At 44.3% G+C, this 18,153-nt stretch overlaps 1 protein-coding gene across 1 annotated transcript in view; it reads right to left on the bottom strand.

The window, feature by feature from the left end:
• The window catches only part of sema5a (sema domain, seven thrombospondin repeats (type 1 and type 1-like), transmembrane domain (TM) and short cytoplasmic domain, (semaphorin) 5A), a gene marked incomplete in the record, with an annotated part of 225,206 nt that extends 207,434 nt beyond the window's left edge, over nucleotides 1-17,772 (bottom strand). The window contains 1 exon segment of the mRNA XM_055881523.1: nucleotides 17,230-17,772.
• Nucleotides 17,773-18,153: the final 381 nt, after the last annotated feature.

The raw sequence follows: 18,153 nt of genomic DNA, 5'->3' as shown, positions 1-18,153 counted from the left end.
TTTCATAGCCTAAGATGTGTATTTCAAGTTTAAAATAGGCCTATTTATTTGTGTTCTGAGAAAATGTGAATGTGATCAAATGTGGTTTTTAATCAAACTTCGGGTGGCTAGGCCTCCTTGGCTTTTTAATCAAACATTATTGACTGGAATGAATCAATCAACACAATAGTGATGACATATTGTGTGAGTATATTTTTAATTACAGATGCAAAGGCCTACACGATTCAACCTGCATACAGCCAGCTCAGCCCTGTTTGTTTTATTGTCCAATCGCAGTTGTCTCTTTGTCTGTGTAAAGGGATTGAATGTTTTCGTCCTCCCTAGGGCCAAGAGATTTTACAGAAGTTCTTTTTTTAACCATATGAACTAATAAGAAAAATTATCAGGTCCTATCGTAGCCCATATAAAGCTGATTCATTACTATGTCCTACCCTACAGCCAGGGTTGGGAGTTAGTTAAGTTAGCCGACTACCAGATCAGGAAAAACTCTGGGCCATAGTTAAAAAATGCCCCCCCCCCTCCTATTTGTATGATCTACATTTTACAACCTTTGGTGGTGAGGGTGGGCTTCCATAGTTTTACGTGGAAGTGCAGCCGGCGGCTACTAAACTCATTTCAGTATGTAACAGGCTGATATTTTTTCAGGTAAAAACTCAATAAAACAAGTCTGAAATATTAGGAAAATGTCTATACATATCAGCTTTTTTAATAACATTGCTCTGCTATTTCCATTTATAGTGTAGGAGTGTTGGCTCAATGAGACAATTGTGTCTAAACTGCCCTGCTTCAAGGCAGGCAACTATCGGGGGAGTGTAATGCTCTGCCTCTGGAGGTATCAGTCGAGACGTAGTAAGTAACAAGTTTACATTTGAGTAATATGTGTAGCCGACAGTATTGTTCTGAAAAGTCTAGTGTGAAGAGGCTCATAGAGGGAGAGAGAGACAGAAAGAGACAGAGAATTCGATAACAAATCCAATTTGATAAACTCCCATATCTACTGGGTGAAATACCACAGTGTGACATCACAGGAGCAAGATTTGTGACCTGCAAGAAGAAACAGGAAACCAGAGAAGAACAAACACCATTGTAAATACAACCTATATATATGTTTATTTATTTTCCATTTTGTACTTGAACTATTTGCATATAGCCATAATATGACATTTAAAATGTGTAATGTTTACTGTTCATTTTTTGTTTATTTCCCTTTTGTTTATTATCTTATTCACTTACTTTGTCTATGTAAACATATGTTTCCCATGCCAATAACGAGAGCCAGAGAGGATCCCACATAACAGGAACTTTGCTTCAGAGGGGCGCAGGAAGCTATTTTTAGTGTGGTGCAACAGGATATGGTTCCGCTGAATAGCCCCTCCCTCCTTAGCTACTAAGTGTTGTTACACGATTCGATCAAAACAGGTAGGAGGAAGAAGCTGGGGTATGGCAAAACAACCACCCTGCCTGATTTGAATCCGATGTTTCGATGCTCAACACTAGAAAGTCATAATCTCAAGGGTAAACCCAGTCCTGTCGTCTCATTACCATTGTAACATATAGCCATCTTTGGGAAACTGGAAACCTGTTGAAACCTGAGCCTGTACTTCCTGCCTCTCTAACCCAGTCGTGAGACCTCTCTAACCCAGGCGTGAGACCTCTCTAACCCAGCCGTGAGACCTTTCTAACCTAGCCGTGAGATCTTTCTAACCCAGCCGTGAGATCTCTCTAACCCGGCCGCCGGCCTCTCTAACCCAGCCGCCGGCCTCTCTAACCCAACCGCGAGACCTCTCTAACCCAACAGTGAGACCTCTCTAACCCAGCCGTGAGACCTCTCTAACCCATCTGTGAGACCTCTCTAATCCAGCAGTGAGACCTCTCTAACCCAGCCGTGAGGCCTCTCTAACCCAGCAGTGAGACCTCTCTAACCCAGTCGTGAGGCCTCTCTAACCCAGGCGTGAGACCTCTCTAACCCAGCCGTGAGACCTCTCTAACCCAGCCGTGAGACCTCTCTAACCCAGCCGGGAGATCTTTCTAACCCAGCTGTGAGACCTTTCTAACCTAGCCGTGAGATCTTTCTAACCCAGCCGTGAGATCTCTCTAACCCAGCCGCCGGCCTCTCTAACCCAGCCGTGAGACCTCTCTAACCCTGCCGCCGTTCTCTCTAACCCAGCAGTGAGACCTCTCTAACCCAGCCGGGAGACCTCTCTAACCCAGCCGTGAGACCTCTCTAACCCAGCCGTGAGATCTTCCTAACCCAGCCATGAGATATTTTTAACCCAGCCGTGAGACCTTTCTAACCCAGCCGTGAGATCTCTCTAACCCAGCCGCCGGCCTCTCTAACCCAACCGCCGGCCTCTCTAACCCATCCGCGAGACCTCTCTAACCCATCCGCGAGACCTCTCTAACCCAGCCGCGAGACCTCTCTAACCCAGCCGTGAGACCTCTCTAACCCAAACGCGAGACCTCTCTAACCCAGCCGTGAGACCTCTCTAACCCAGCCGTGAGACCTCTCTAACCCAGGCATGAGACTTCTCTAACACAGCCGTGAGGCCTCTCTAACCCAGGCGTGAGATCTTTCTAACCCAGCTGTGAGACCTTTCTAACCCAGCCGTGAGACCTTTCTAACCCAGCCTTGAGACCTCTCTAACCCAGCCGTGAGACCTCTCTAACCCAGCCGTGAGACATCTCTAACCCAGCCTTGAGACCTCTCTAACCCAGCCGTGAGACCTCTCTAACCCAGCCGTGAGACCTTTCTAGCCCAGCCGTGAGACCTTTCTAGCCCAGCCGTGAGACCTCTCTTCTAACCCAGCCGTGAGATCTCTCTAACCCAGCCGTGAGACCTCTCTAACCCAGCCGTGAGAACTCTCTAACCCAGCCGCCGGACTATCTAACCAAGCCGCTGGCCTCTCTAACCCAGCCGTGAGACCTCTCTAGCCCAGCCGTGAGACCTCTCTAACCCAGCCGTGAGACTTCTCTAACCCATCTGTGAGACCTCTCTAACCCAGCTGTGAGACCTTTCTAACCTAGCCGTGAGATCTTTCTAACCCAGCCGTGAGACCTCTCTAACCCAGCCGTGAGACCTCTCTAACCCAGCCGTGAGACCTCTCTAACCCAGCTGTGAGATCTCTCTAACCCAGCCGCCGGCCTCTCTAACCCAGCTGTGAGACCTCTCTAACCCAGCCGTGAGACCTCTCTAACCCAGCAGTGAGACCTCTCTGACCCAGCAGTGAGACCTCTCTAACCCAGCAGTGAGACCTCTCTAACCCAGCCGTGAGATCTCTCTAACCCAGCCGTGAGATCTCTCTAACCCAGCCGCCGGACTATCTAACCAAGCCGCCGGCCTCTCTAACCCAGCCGTGAGTCCTCAGGATCTCAGGATGGCTGGTACAGCAAAGATATCTGAAAACAGAGACGCATGAGAAACAAACAGGCTATCTATAAATATTCTGCATCATCTACCGTACATCCAGATTCAGGCTTGTTTTGGACCTCTTGTATTCTCATCGTAGCACAAGGACAATGATTCATCACTATCATTAGGGGAATCAATTTCAATCAGCTATAAGTATTTCTCTTATTTCATTCAAAAGTCATCCCACTTAGAGTTTAAATGTATTTCACAGAAACGTACGGTATAGATTTAGCACTGGAAAACCATTTTCAGGCCTGAAAAATAAATGACACCAGCCTCTCTGGAGAGCGGCTCTGGTATTGACTTTCTACGTGCTTTGTCTCTCCAAGAATCACAGCCCAGTGAAGGAGGAAGAAAATCGCCTCTATACTTATCTAAGGTCAATTTTAACATATGTAGCAGTGGGAAAGGTCAAAGGGGGCGGGGGGGTCGAAGAGGTGAGAAGCTCAGTTCTGATTACATTTCAATAGGACATTCTACTCCAAAATGAATGAAAATAAAATTATGCTGACACCATTTAAAATGTAATCTTCACCTCCAGAAATGAGCCACATAACATATTGGTACAATTATTTTAAAAAGCACACTCATGTGTGCTCTACTGTACTCAACTGCACTGTAGTTTGTGACTACTATGATTTCTCATTTTGCCCAATTCATTTGCCGTCATTCTGTTACAGATTTTCCGGTCAATTAGTTACTGATTTGGTAACAGAGTGGAATGTTTTAATAATTGAATAATTCATTAAAAAAACTATAACTAATTGGTAGGTCTACCTTTCCTTGTTACTTCTGTGAACTTTCATAATCCTCCCTCCTCATGAGGGAGAGAAATTAGAAAATATCTGAAAGATATCTGGGGGTTTTGGTCACAGAATTACAAGACACTAGCCAAATCATTTCTGCAAAACATTATTGTGTTTTCATGCATTTCTAATACATTTTAGTAATGTTTTTAAGACCCCTTTTCCATCTGTGACCAGAGGCCTTTGCCTATTCCTAATGTTTAGGATGGAAAATGGTTGAAAAACGTGGCTCATGGGTCCTTTTACATGGAAATGACCCTATGTCTGGAGGGTTTTGTTGCAATGGAAAAGCAGGGATGGTAATGATAGCATCACAGTCATGCTTGATTTGGATTATCGGACTCCAAATGTTTGGATAAGGATTGAATAGTTATTAGCAAAGTATACACAGAAACAGAGAACACATCTCTTTTGTTCTCTTTCTCTCTCCATCCCTTTCTTTATCTCTCCCCCTCCTTCCTCCCTCTCTCCTGTCAGATCTCCTCTGTGGCCCAGGAGCTTGGTGCTGGTCCACCTGTCAGATACCAAGACAACCTCTCTGTGTCTGTGTGTGTGTGTGTGTGTGTGTGTGTGTGTGTGTGTGTGTGTGTGTGTGTGTGTGTGTGTGTGTGTGTGTGTGTGTGTGTGTGTGTGTGTGTGTGTGTGTGTGTGTGTGTGTGTGTGTGTGTGTGTGTGTGTGTGTGTGTGTGTGTGTGTGTGTCCATGGGCCTGCCTGCTTGTGTAAGAGTATAAACAAACTCTTCAGCAGTTGTCAGGAAAAATGCTGTGCCACCTACAGAATCGTTAATAAACAACCCTGTTCAGTCCCCAGCACACGAGGCAGAAAGGAACAGGACAGAGTCAGCTTTCCAATGTACCTGCCTCCAAATCTCAGGAGGTTTCAAATACACCAGAATAGGCATCACACTCTCTTGTTTCACAACCAGCCAAATCAGACTGGTGTACCGGTTACTAATAGTGTCTGGAAAAAGGGGCACTCCTCGTGATAACGCTCAAGTTTCTCAATTGTCTTTCAGGTTAACCGAGGGTTATACATCGTCTCAAGTGCATGAGCTGTCGGTTAACACAATACATGGCTAGACGATTGATAGACAAGTGTACCATACATACTGTACTATACTGTTAGGAAATCTCACCCCACACAAAGTGAGTAACTTTAAACCTGCGCTCATACAACAGACTACAGTAGCATTCACCTCCAAATAACTATTTATCTTGAATGCAGCTCCCTAATCTAACATGTCACTGAGGTGTGTTCAACACGGAGCTGTGGTTAAAACATCCCATGCCCACATGGCCTTTTGACTGAGCAGTTCTTTCAGGGCAGAATAGAGACATGTTATGCAGAGCCAATGGTTCAGACCACACATCCTGCCTGTGGTCCACCTTTAGGACTGAGACAGCACTGTGTCTGTAGGGACAGACACATGCATGACCCCACACACACACACATACACACCAATAAAGGGCTGACTCACAGGAGCCCTTGTCTGGAGCCGCAGTGTGTGTGTGTGTGTCTATGTGTGTATGAGACAGTGTGGGGAGCACAATGGGGGATGTGTGTGTCCATGTGTGTGTGAGCGTCTGTGTGGACTGGAGTACGCAAGGAGTGTGTGCCCTGAGAGTGTGCTTATTAGAAAAGCAGACTGTATTTAAAGCCAGACATGTGGAGAACTGACTGGTAGACCACGTACCAGCTCCATTCATTAATTCATATCTCTACAGAGAGCTACTTCCTCTTTCTCTCTCACCCTCCCCCTCTCTCTCTATCCCACTTTCTCTCTCTCACTCCCTCCCTCTCTCAATCCTTTCTCTTTCTCCCTCTCTCCCTCACACTCTCTAACTCTCCACCCCTCCTTCTCTTCCTCCCTCTTCCACCTGTGTAGGTCTGTGTTAGTGATATATGGAGTCCACAGACAGAGATGGACCAATACAGAGCAGCTGGGGCCCCTGGGAACACCCAGTCCAGTGCATATGGAGAAAAGAAACGACATTAAGCTGCATCTCCCTCCCTGTAGCGGAAACCTCTTTCTCTGTTTCCTTTTCTCACCATTCTCTTCCAATCTTTATCGTCCTCCTATTCTGTCTCTCGCCTCTTTCTGTGCATCTTTCTCAGACAATCTGCCTCTCTATCGCCCTCCTATTGTTCTGCATGAACATGCAACAAGTCTGTACAGTATTCTCTTTTTGACATGATCACACAATCTCTCCAAAAGTTCAGCTGAGAGGTTTTTATTTCTGTCATCCATTGGCGCATCTTTTTAAATATCATTACCATTCATCAAATGCATTTTCACTAACGATAAATCTTTCAGAAGATATCTTCTTAATTACCCTTTCATAACGATTTCAAAGCTAAGATACATTTTTTTCATTAGCCAAAGATTAAAGAAGGCTCCATACTCAAATCTCATCCACTGATCAAATTAGCTGCCTTCTGCCTTGCTCTGGCTAGGCAGCCATGCGATTAATGAATCTCACATCGACTTAAACGCTGCTGCATGAAAAGGCTTGCTTATCGTAAAGACACGCAATATCTAGATATGACACAGAAGGCAACATCCCTGAGGATTTAGGATCCATTTAAAACATTTACCGTGTTTCTATAGTCTTCTACAGACGACACCATTCTGTATACATCTGGCCCTTCTTTGGACACTATGTTAACGAACCTCCAAACGAGCTTCAATGCCATGCAACACTCCTTCCATGGCCTCCAACTGCTTTTAAATGCTAGTAAAACTAAATGCATGCTCTTCAACCGATTGCTGCCTGCACCCGCCTGCCCGACTAGCATCACTACTCTGGACGGTTCTGACTTAGAATATGTGGACAACCACAAATACAAAGACTCCCATTACGCATCTCCAATCCAAAATTAAATCTAGAATTGGTTTCCTATTTCACAACAAAGCCTCCTTCACTCATGCTGCCAAACATACCCTCGTAAAACTGACTATCCTACTGATCCTTGACTTCGGCAATGCCATTTACAAAACAGCCTCCAACACTCTACTCAGCAAATTGGATGTAGTCTATCACAGTGCCATTCGTTTCGTCACCAAAGCCCTATATACTACCCACCACTGCGACCTGTATGCTCTCGTTGGCTGGCCCTCGCTACATATTCGTTGCCAAACCTACTGGCTCTAGGTCATCTATAAGTCTTTGCTAGGTAAAGCCCAGCCTTTCTCATCTCACTGGTCACCATAGCAACACCCACCCGTAGCACACACTCCAGCAGGTATATTTAACTGGTCATCCCCAAAGCCAACACCTACTTTGGCCGCCTTTCCTTCCAGTTCTCTGCTGCCAATGACTGGAACGAATAGGAAAAAAAGTCTTATATCTCCCTCTCTAACTTTAAGCATCAGCTGTCAGAGCAGTACCTGTACATGTATACAGCCAAACTGTAAATAGCACACCCAACTACCTCATCCCCATATTGTTATTTATCTTCTTGCTCTTTTGCACCCCAGTATCTCGACTTGCACATCATCATCTGCACATCTATCACTCCAGTGTTAATGCTAAATTGTAATTATTTCACCTCTATGGTCTATTTATTGCCTTACCTCCCTACTTTTCTACATTTGCACACACTGTACATAGATTTTTTCTATTGTGTTATTGACTGTATGTTTGTTTATGTGTAACTCTGTGTTGTTTATTTTGTCGCACCGCTTTGCTTTATCTTGGCCAGGTCGCAGTTGTTAATGAGAACTTGTTCTCAACTGGCCTACCTGGTTAAATAAAGGTGAAATAAATATAAATTCTGATTGGTTTGACATTTCTACAGTACTGAGCTGCTCTGTAGAAGGCGCACGAGCTATGTCTCTTACGTTTAGGATAAACTCCAGGCCACAGGCTGCTGTGCGAAACACACAGGACAGAACTGAAATACGACTACCAGAGGCTATGAAAAGATCCTCTCATTGACTCCAATTCATCTCACTTAGAGAAAGAGATAGTGAGAAATAGAGGAGAGAGAGAGAGAGAGAGAGAGAGAGAGAGAGAGAGAGAGAGAGAGAGAAGGGAGAGTGGGAGAGAGGGAGGTAGAGAGAGCGAGAGAGAGAAAAAAGAGAGAGAAATAGACAGAGCGAGAGAGAAAGAGGGAAAGAGAGAGAGACAAACAAACAAACCAAATCAAAGACAAAGTCTTCTCATGCTTTGTTTATTTCAAAAAAGCTTTTGACTCAATTTGGCATGATGGCCTGCTATACAAATTGATGGAAAGTGGTGTTGGTGGAAAACATACAACATTATAAAATCCATTTACACAAACAAAAAGTATGCGGTTAAAATTGGCAAAAAACACACTTTTCTTCCACAGGGCCGTGGGGTGATACAGGGATGCAGCTTAAGCCCTACCCTCTTCAACATATATATCAACAAATTGGCGACGGCACTAGAACAGTCTGCAGCACCCGGCATAACCCTACTAGAATCTGAAGATAAAGGTCTACTGTTTGCGGATGATCTCGTGCTTCTGTCCCCAACTAAGGAGGCCCTACAGCAGCACTTAGATCTTCTGCACAGATTCTGCCAGACCTGGACAGTAAATCTCAGTAAGACTAAAATAATGGCGCTCCAAAAAAGGTCCAGTTGCCAGGACCACGAATACAAATTCCATCTAGACACTGTTGCACTAAAGCACACAAAAAAACTATACATACCTTGGCCTTAACATCAGCGCCACTGGTAACTCCCACAAAGCTGTCAACGATCTGAGAGACAAGGCAAGAAAGGGAAAAGGGGATACCTAGTCAGTTGTACAACTGAATGCATTCAACTGAAATGTGTCTTCCTTTTTTAACCCAATCCCTCTGAATCAGAGAGGTGCAGGGGGCTGCCTTAATCAAAATCCACGTCTTCAGCACCCGGGGGAACAGTGGGTTAACTGCCTTGCTCAGGGGCAGAATGACAGGTTTTTACCTTGTCAGCTCGGGGATTAGATCCAGCAACCTTTCGGTTTCTGGCCCAACGCTCTAACCAATAGCAGGGACTTCTAAGCCAACAAAAGGAACATAAAATTCTACATACCAATAAGGATCTGGCTAAAAATACTTGAATCAGTAACAGAACCCATTGACCTTTATGGTTGTGAGGTCTGGGGTCCGCTCACCAACCACCAATTCACTAAATGGGACAAACACCATATTGAGACTCTGCATGCAGAATTCTGAAAAAACATCCTCAATGTACAATGTAAACACCAAATAATGCATGCAGAGCAGAAGTAGGGCGATACCCGCTAGTTATCAAAATCCAGAAAAGAGACATTAATTTAACCACCTAAAAGGAAGCGAATCCCAAACCTCCCATAACAAAGCCATCACCTACAGAGAAATGAACCTGGAGAAGAGCCCCCTAAGCAAGCTGGTCCTGGGGCTCTGCTCACAAACACAAACAGACCCCACAGAGCCCCATGACAGCAAAACAATTAGACCCAACCAAATCATGAGAAAACAAGAAGATAATTACTTGACACATTGGAAAGAATTTACGAAAAAACTAAGCAAACTAGAATGTTATTTGGCCCTAAACAGAGAGTACACAGTGGAATAATACCTGACCACTGTGACTGACCCAAACTTAAGGAAAACGTTGACTATGTACAGACTCAGTGAGCATAGCCTTGCTATTGAGAAAGGCCGCCGTAGGCAGACCTGGCTCTCAAGAGAAGACAGGCTATGTGCACACTGCCCACAAAATGAGGTGGAAACTGAGCTGCACTTCCTAACCTCCTGCTAAATGTATGACCATATTAGAGACACATATTTCCCTCAGATTACACAGACCCACAAAGAATACAAAAATAAATCAAATTTTGATCAACTCCCATAACTATTGTGTGAAATACCACAGTGTGCAATCACAGCAGCAAGATTTGTGACCTGTTGCCACAACAAACACCATTGTAAATACAACCCATATGTATGTTTATTTATTTTCTCTTTTGTACTTTAACTATTTCCACATTGTTACAACACTGTATATAGCCATAATATGACATTTGAAATGTCTTCATTCTTTTTGAACTTTTGTGAGTGTCATATTTACTGTACATTTTTTTTTGTTTATTTCCCTTTTGTATATTATCTACTTCACTTGCTTTGGCAATGTAAACATATGTTTCCCATGCCAACAAAGCCCTTAAATTGAATTGAGAGCGAGAGAGAGAAATAGACAGAGAGTCTATTTCACTTGTTTTGGCATTGTAAACATGTTTCCCATGCCAATAAAGCCTTTTGAATTGAATTGAGAGAGAGAAAAACAGAAAGTGACTCAGAAACAATGACATAATGACTCTCTTTACCTCTCCTTCAAGGGCAACCTCTGTACTGATACACTGGTAGGCAATCAATATGCCTTTTCACTCTTTCTTCCACTTTCTTCCACTCCTTCTCTTTCTCTCTAATAGTCTATCATTCTACCTGCTCTCCTGACTCACTACTCCTTATAACTGCTTTATCTACATTTTCTTCTTCTCTTTTTCTTCTCTCTCTTTTTTTTTTGTCAATATTTTGATTATAATGGTGTATTATTATATATATTTGCTTATATTTAACTCTGCATTGTTGAAAAAGGACCCGGAAGTAAGCATTTCACTATTAGTCTACACCTGTTGTTTACAAAGCATGTGACAAATACCATTTGAATTGATTGATTAGATTTTCTCTCTCTTCCTCTCTCAGCAGTCTAATTCTAACTCCAACAAGCAGAACAGACTCCAGATCAACAGATCAACAGCACCTCTAATTCTGTATAAACAACTCCTGTTAGTAATGAGTTAAGTCCATCTTTATTTTACTTCTCATTCACAAACACCCCTTTACACGATCCCTCCTGAGAAAACAGGCATACAAGATGTCTTAACAATGTTTCAGATTTGGAACACAACACAGATTTCCATGCTCCAGTAAGGAAGTGAGGTTTCAGGTTTGGGTGTAGGAAGCAGAGCTAGCTGTCGTGCTTTAGTGGAGGATAATAGAATGCTGGTTTGCTACTTCTAATTCTGTTTGACGTGTAGACATGTCAGGCCTGTTCCATACAACCCACAGCCATTCACTCATTCAGGAACCCAAACAGCGGTGAGAATAATCACGCAGCCAGTAACATGTCTCTCTCTCTCTCTGTTTCTACCTCTCTGGTGAGAATTTAAATCATTTCAAACTAAAACCTGGCGTGAAATTACTACAGTTTATGATGTAGCTTTTTGTGCGGTCATTCGGTGTGTGTGCAAGTTGTGGGGCGATAGTCGCAGCTAATTGCTTGTCAGAGAGATTGAAGCTGAGTAGAGTGAGGAAAGAGGAAGGGAGAGAGGAAGAGAGAGGATGGAAGAGGAGGGGAGAGATAACATGGAAGAGGAGGGGAGAGATACCACGGAAGAGGAGGGGAGAGAAGGGAAGTCAGAGAATGAAAAAGGAGGGGAGAGAAGGGAAGAGAGAGAATGGAAGAGGAGGGGAGAAGAGAGAGGACGGAAGAGTTGGGGAGAAGGGAAGAGAGAGAAGGGAAGTCAGAGAATGAAAAAGGAGGGGAGAGAAGGGAAGAGAGAGAATGGAAGAGGAGGGGAGAAGAGAGAGGACGGAAGAGTTGGGGAGAAGAGAGAGGACGGAAGAGTTGGGGAGAGAAGGGAAGAGAGATAACGGAAGAGTTGGGGAGAGAAGAGAAGAGAGATAACGGAAGAGTTGGGGAGAGAAGGGAAGAGAGAGGACGGAAGAATTGGGGAGAGAAGGGAAGAGAGAGGACGGAAGAGTTGGAGAGAGGAGGAGAGAGAGGACAGAAGAGTTAGAGAGAGGAGGGGAGAGAAGGGAAGAGAGAGGATGGAGGAGGCTGAGAGAGAAGGGAAGAGTTGGGGAGAGAGGGAGAGAGAAAGGGAAGAGAGAGGACGGAAGAGTTGGGGAGAAGAGAGAGGACGGAAGAGTTGGGGAGAAGAGAGAGGACGGAAGAGTTGGGGAGAAGAGAGAGGATGGAAGAGTTGGGGAGAAGAGAGAGATGACAGAAGAGTTGGGGAGAAGAGAGAGATGACAGAAGAGTTGGGGAGAAGAGAGAGGACAGAAGAGTTGGAGAGAAGAGAGAGGACGGAAGAGTTGGGGAGAAGAGAGAGGATGGAAGAGTTGGAGAGAAGAGAGAGATGACAGAAGAGTTGGGGAGAAGAGAGAGGACGGAAGAGTTGGGGAGAAGAGAGAGGATGGAAGAGTTGGAGAGAAGAGAGAGAGGACGGAAGAGTTGGGGAGAAGAGAGAGGATGGAAGAGTTGGAGAGAAGAGAGAGAGGACGGAAGAGTTGGGGAGAAGAGAGAGGATGGAAGAGTTGGGGAGAAGAGAGAGGATGGAAGAGTTGGGGAGAAGAGAGAGGACGAAAGAGTTGGGGAGAAGAGAGAGGACGGAAGAGTTGGGGAGAAGAGGAGAGAGAAGGGAAGAGAGAGGATGGAGGAGTTGGAGAGAAGGGAAGAGAGAGGATGGAAGAGTTGGGGAGAGGAGAGAGGACAGAAGAGTTAGAGAGAGGAGGAGAGAGAAGGGAAGAGAGAGGATGGAGGAGGCTGAGAGAGAAGGGAAGAGTTGGGGAGAGGAGAGAAGAGAGAGGACGGAAGAGGAGGTGAGAGGAGGGGAAAGAGAGTACGGAAGAGGAGGGATGAGAGAGGACGGAACAGGAGGGGAGAGAAGGGAAGAGATAGGACGAAAAAGGAGGAGAGAGCGAGGGGCCCCAAACCATGCCAATGCAGGACTCAAGTCACCTTAGAGGAAACCTCTGAAATGGAACACCGGTACCTGATCAATACATGCGTCTTTCCCTCCTCTTTCCCTCAAACAGTATGCCATCTCACATTTTTGCATAAACTGGTCCCCTATCCACTGCCAGAAATAGAATACAATCTCACTAAATAGCTTCCACTATTCACAGATAAGCTGCTGATGTTCGTTAAGTAACACTTGTTTCAGCATAATTATGTGTCAGACCTTGACTTGAATCAACCACATGGTGTGCCTTGCATATAACAACAGTAGACGTTTATAGTGTTGACGGCTGACGCAAATACTGAAGAAAACAAACAGGTTGACGCAATATGTTATTCAGACAGGATCTCAACAATAGAAGCACTCAGCAAACAACATGTTGCATTCTTCCCCAGTAGCTATGGTAACACAGTCACCCTAACAACGCTGGCCTTTAAACAGCGAGCCAGCTACAGATGATCAAGTTTTATCATATTGTCAACATTTCCATTTCTCATTGTATCCCGCGGAAAGCAATCACCTCCCCGAACCCCTGGGGTAGACATGGCAATGTGCCCATCTCGATAAACAGATAAATAAACAAGGGCGATGAACAGAGGAGAGGAGAAAAATAATCATGCTTCTTATTTTGACAGAAATGTTCTGGGACAAATACAATTGAAAGTATAGTGCTTTACCAGGTCAGGTCATGCCAACCTTACACTCGTCTCTCGGCCAAATGGTTAAGGTTAGGATTTGGGGGTGGGGGTGCGAAAACTGATGCTCGATCTGTGCCTACGGGCAACTTCTACCCTGATCCACAAAGGTGATCCCTAGGGGCAGGCTGTCTATGCCAAGGTAATAAACCGTCAGCCGGGCGGCTCTTTGATAGTCCAGTGTGTGTCTACTGGTTACCAGCCTACAGAAAGACCTCTACTTAATCTAGAAGAGGCTACCGGACAGGGAAGAGAAGAGACATTGACGAAGTGGATCTATATTTAAACTAAAAGTGGGGACATGATAAAACAGAGCACTAGAGGTGTGGGGGACAGAGAGGATATATTTTATTTGGGATATAATGTTTGCTTTGACCAACAGTAAATCAATGCCTGAGAGAATTTACGTCAGATTAAAATCCTATTTCAAACCAATGAATACAAGCTCATCTATTATCTTATTGTGAGGTTTGTCTCTGTGAGGCCAGTCTCTTTCAGTGGCTCTAGCCCGTGTCAGTTGAATGAGTAACTAAAGTCTTTTTAAGAGCACTGAGGGACTGAGGGTAATGCCTGTTTAGGTTACACGCGCATGACAATGTCTCTTTTAATCCTGAACAGCATTCCGCCCCATGCTCCCAAGTCCCTTCCCCAAAGAGATGCCCAATCACAAAGCCGGTCAACAATGGCGCTGTCACTCAATCTGTCTCCATAGTGACCGCACAGAACGCAGGGGTCCGTGAGGTCACTTTCATTCCAGAATTCTCTGAACAGGGACTAATTGCTATGTTTGTGCTGGTGTTCCGTGTCAGTGAGCGGGCAAATTACCAGCACCGCGCAAATATCAATCACACCAGCTAATCATATGCTGCTATTCACACCAAACAACGAGAAAAGAGAGAGAGAGAGAGAGAGAGAGAGAGAGAGAGAGAGAGAGAGAGAGAGAGAGAGAGAGACAGAGAGAGACAGAGAGACAGAGAGAGACAGAGAGAGCTGAGAGAGATGCTTCTCAGCTGCTCTGTACTTATCTGTAAGTACAGTTCACACTGGTGGTTATCTTTGTTATGAAGCTTGGGAGGGGAAAGGAAAGAGCAGGGAGGGGAGATGTTTTTGAGCATATATTGTTTTTTTCTCTGTCCAGTTTCCCTTGTTGAAACTCAGCTGTAATATAAACCCAGTAACTTTGCCGAGAGGCATCCCATCAGATCATTTCTCGATTCAGCAATTTTCCCCAACCGTCTCTTTTCCCCAGTCTCCCCTCTCCTTCCTCCCTTCTCACTCCCTCTCTCTTTATCTCATGTCTTCAGGGACTTTAGCAGTCCGAGCCGAGCAGGCCTTTCTGAGGGGTGAACTCAAGGAACTCTCTCTGCCAAAACTCTCAGAGTAATTCAACCATCTGGATGGGGTCACTGTTTGTCGCGGAGCGCACAGTATGAGACAGTACCGCGTGCACAGCATCACAGCAAGGAGAGGCTCTGAGATTACAGCAATGCTGTGTTCATGAGAGCCACTTCCTTCAAGCCAAAAAACAGATGAATACATCTTTGAAGCATCCATCATTGTGTCAAAGGATGGAAATGGCATTAAGACATATTGTTGAGTTGTTGTGATAAAAACAGCATATGTTGTGATTACTCTGTTGTGATAAAAAGGGATATTTTTCTAGTTGTGATTTTTACAGCCACATTCATATTCTCTGAGGGACTAAGGGTGTCTGAATGCACTCAAAAGTCGCCAAATGCAGCTGTAAGTAAGCTATTAACCCACAGTGGATACCTCATCATCATACCCCACTCAGTATGATGGAAAGAGACATTCAGGATTCATCAGAACTCGCATGTAGGCATGGAGGACCATTAGGAGCCGATGCCGGGAGCTAAACAGTTAGGTTTCTGAGCTACTGTGAACTCACACAGTCACACACGCATACTGTTTAAATGAACCACCGTTGGGATGCATTTTATAAATCCACTTAGCATATGGAAATAGACAATCAAGATTAATCATAACTCACATGTTGGGATTCCCAATTAGGAGCTGATGCCGGGAGCTAGACAGTTAGGTTTCTGAGGTTTCACACACACTGAACAGGTCACATGCATATTGTTAGCTCAAACCCTTTAAATGTCCCACCGTTGGGGTGCATTTTATAGACTAAAGCCTGCTTTGAAAGACAATGTGTTGGAGTAAATAGTTTGTCTTGAAAAAAGGCATTGTATCTCCTTGTCTTTGTTTTCTCTTGAAGTCTCAATTGTGGCACTACAGGCCTACTGTAAACAATCCCAGCCTCAATATGAACGTCCTTCATACTAACTAAAGGTTAGTAGATGTGGGGCGGCAGGTAGCCTAGTGGTTAGAGCTTTGGACTAGTAACCAAAAGGTTGCAAGAATCGAATCCCCGAGCTGACAAGGTAAAAATCTGTTGTTCTGCCCCTGAACAAGGCAGTTAACCCACTGTTCCTAGGCCGTCATTGAAAATAAGAATTTGTTCTTAACTGACTTGCCTAGCTAAATAAAGGTAAAATATAAAAATAAATATGTAATGGGCTGACAAGACAGAATCTGTGGTGTTGAATTAGAATGGATGGCAGTGTACTGTAGCCTACTGTTACTGAGGAGAGGAAAAATTTGCCCACACAGCAAGTGCCAATCCTGATGCTTTCACAAGTCAAAAGAAGGGACATGGAAGAATTTAACACCCGCTGTATGTCATCAAAATCACTGTCAAGTAGTCAACAAAAAGAAAGCGATATAAGGGGGTTCCATAACAAAATACAACCTTACATCTACCCTTCTCTGTTCAATGTGTAAACACTGCCCAACATGATAGCAATAGCTTATTAACAAAGTCAATTAGAATAATTGCCAAGATATCCAACCATATTTCACTCCAAAAGTAATAGTGACTTACTCTGCTTAAATTAAAGCTGAATTACTTAACTGTTGTTTTGTATACATGTACTGGGACCAGGAGACAAACAGATATAATAAGAAGTAAATGGTTTCAGAGTTAAACTGACAATGTAAGTATAGAACGGGACCAGTAGCCTACCTCTGTAATTACACAGACCAAAATACAGTGTTTGCACACCATGAGGAACGAACTATCACTAGCAGTGGACATTTTGTTATTAAAATGAATGTGTAAAAGGCAACGCATCTGCATAGCGCAGAGGCGAGAAATCTTATTAGGCGCGTGTAATAGGAGTGAATAATCACAGTGTTAGCACCGCCAAGCGGTACTAAAACATTTTAGATAACCATGGTAGTAAACTTCTACACCGGGCTATTCTTTTTAGTATGTCAATAATATCATATGGCCAACATGATTTTGATAATGATATGTATTATACGTATTTATTGTATACTATGAAGTCGTGAATTATGCACAGCAATAGAAAAGAGAAGGTGGAAACGTTAAATATTTCACCAGTAATACAATTTACTCCAGAGATTACAGCATTCAGACTGCAAAACGGCACATTAACCAGTTCAGCATGTCCAGTGAAAGGTCTAATTTGGAAAGAAGAAAACATCGGCATGGTAAAGCATTTCAAATGCCAATATGTGTAAACCACTCACCTAGTGAAGTCTCCAACTACTCCTATTCATCTAGCAGGAGAACAACTGCAAGTCTCAACCAGTCTGAAGAAGGTGAGTGTTGTTGTGGCTCAGGGGGAAAAAATACGGTAAAGGTGGAGTAATCCCAGTTTGCGTTCTCCTATTTAAAACAAAATCCAGTAACTCCGGGTCAGTCTCTGACTACTGTGCAGCTTTCTCAGATCTCTCTCTCTCTCCCTCTCTCTCTCTCTCTTTGCCGTCTCTCGAGAGCCATATATTTGTGTCGCCGTGCCTCCTCGCAGCAGCAGCACAGTGCACTATTTGTAACTGGACACTACACCGCACTGCACTGCCGCGCTCCGCTTCACCTCACAGACAATAGCCTCGGCCACGAGACAAGGACGCAAGCCAAGTGACACGAACTCTTAAAACTTCGTTAAAACTGTAGCAAGAAGGGAGATCAGACAGAGCAGTGCAGAGTGCGCGGTTATGTGAGTTGCTGCGTGCAATGCAAGCGCGCTGTGATAGCCATCGGGTTCGCAGGATATAAAAAAGAACTGAAGTAAGAGTGCGCCCCCCCTTGCCGCGTCCGTTCATTCACACAGTGGATGAATTGGCCATGATTCTGGAAGACGTGGCAGATAGCGGCGCACAGCTGTCCTGCAGGTAGATGACGTACTGTAGACGGATACAATAGGGAAACATTGACCCATGAGATCCCAATGTTTTTGGGGGACTATGCAAAGTGCATTTTCTAGGAGACACTTTTATGCATTCAGGTTTATGTTTGTTTATCATTAAAGAGCAATTCCACCGCTTTTAAACCTCATTTTCATTATCTCCAACACAATTGTGTGTACATGTGAAAACGGCAAATATCTACGTTTTGTAGAAGAAAAATATAAAGTTAAAATATTCTACTGCCGGGTTTGACAATCACAATGT

The sequence above is a fragment of the Salvelinus fontinalis genome, chromosome 25, assembly GCF_029448725.1.
Source record: "Salvelinus fontinalis isolate EN_2023a chromosome 25, ASM2944872v1, whole genome shotgun sequence".
Lineage (NCBI taxonomy): Eukaryota > Metazoa > Chordata > Actinopteri > Salmoniformes > Salmonidae > Salvelinus > Salvelinus fontinalis.
This window is presented reverse-complemented; position numbering and strand designations above follow the sequence as displayed.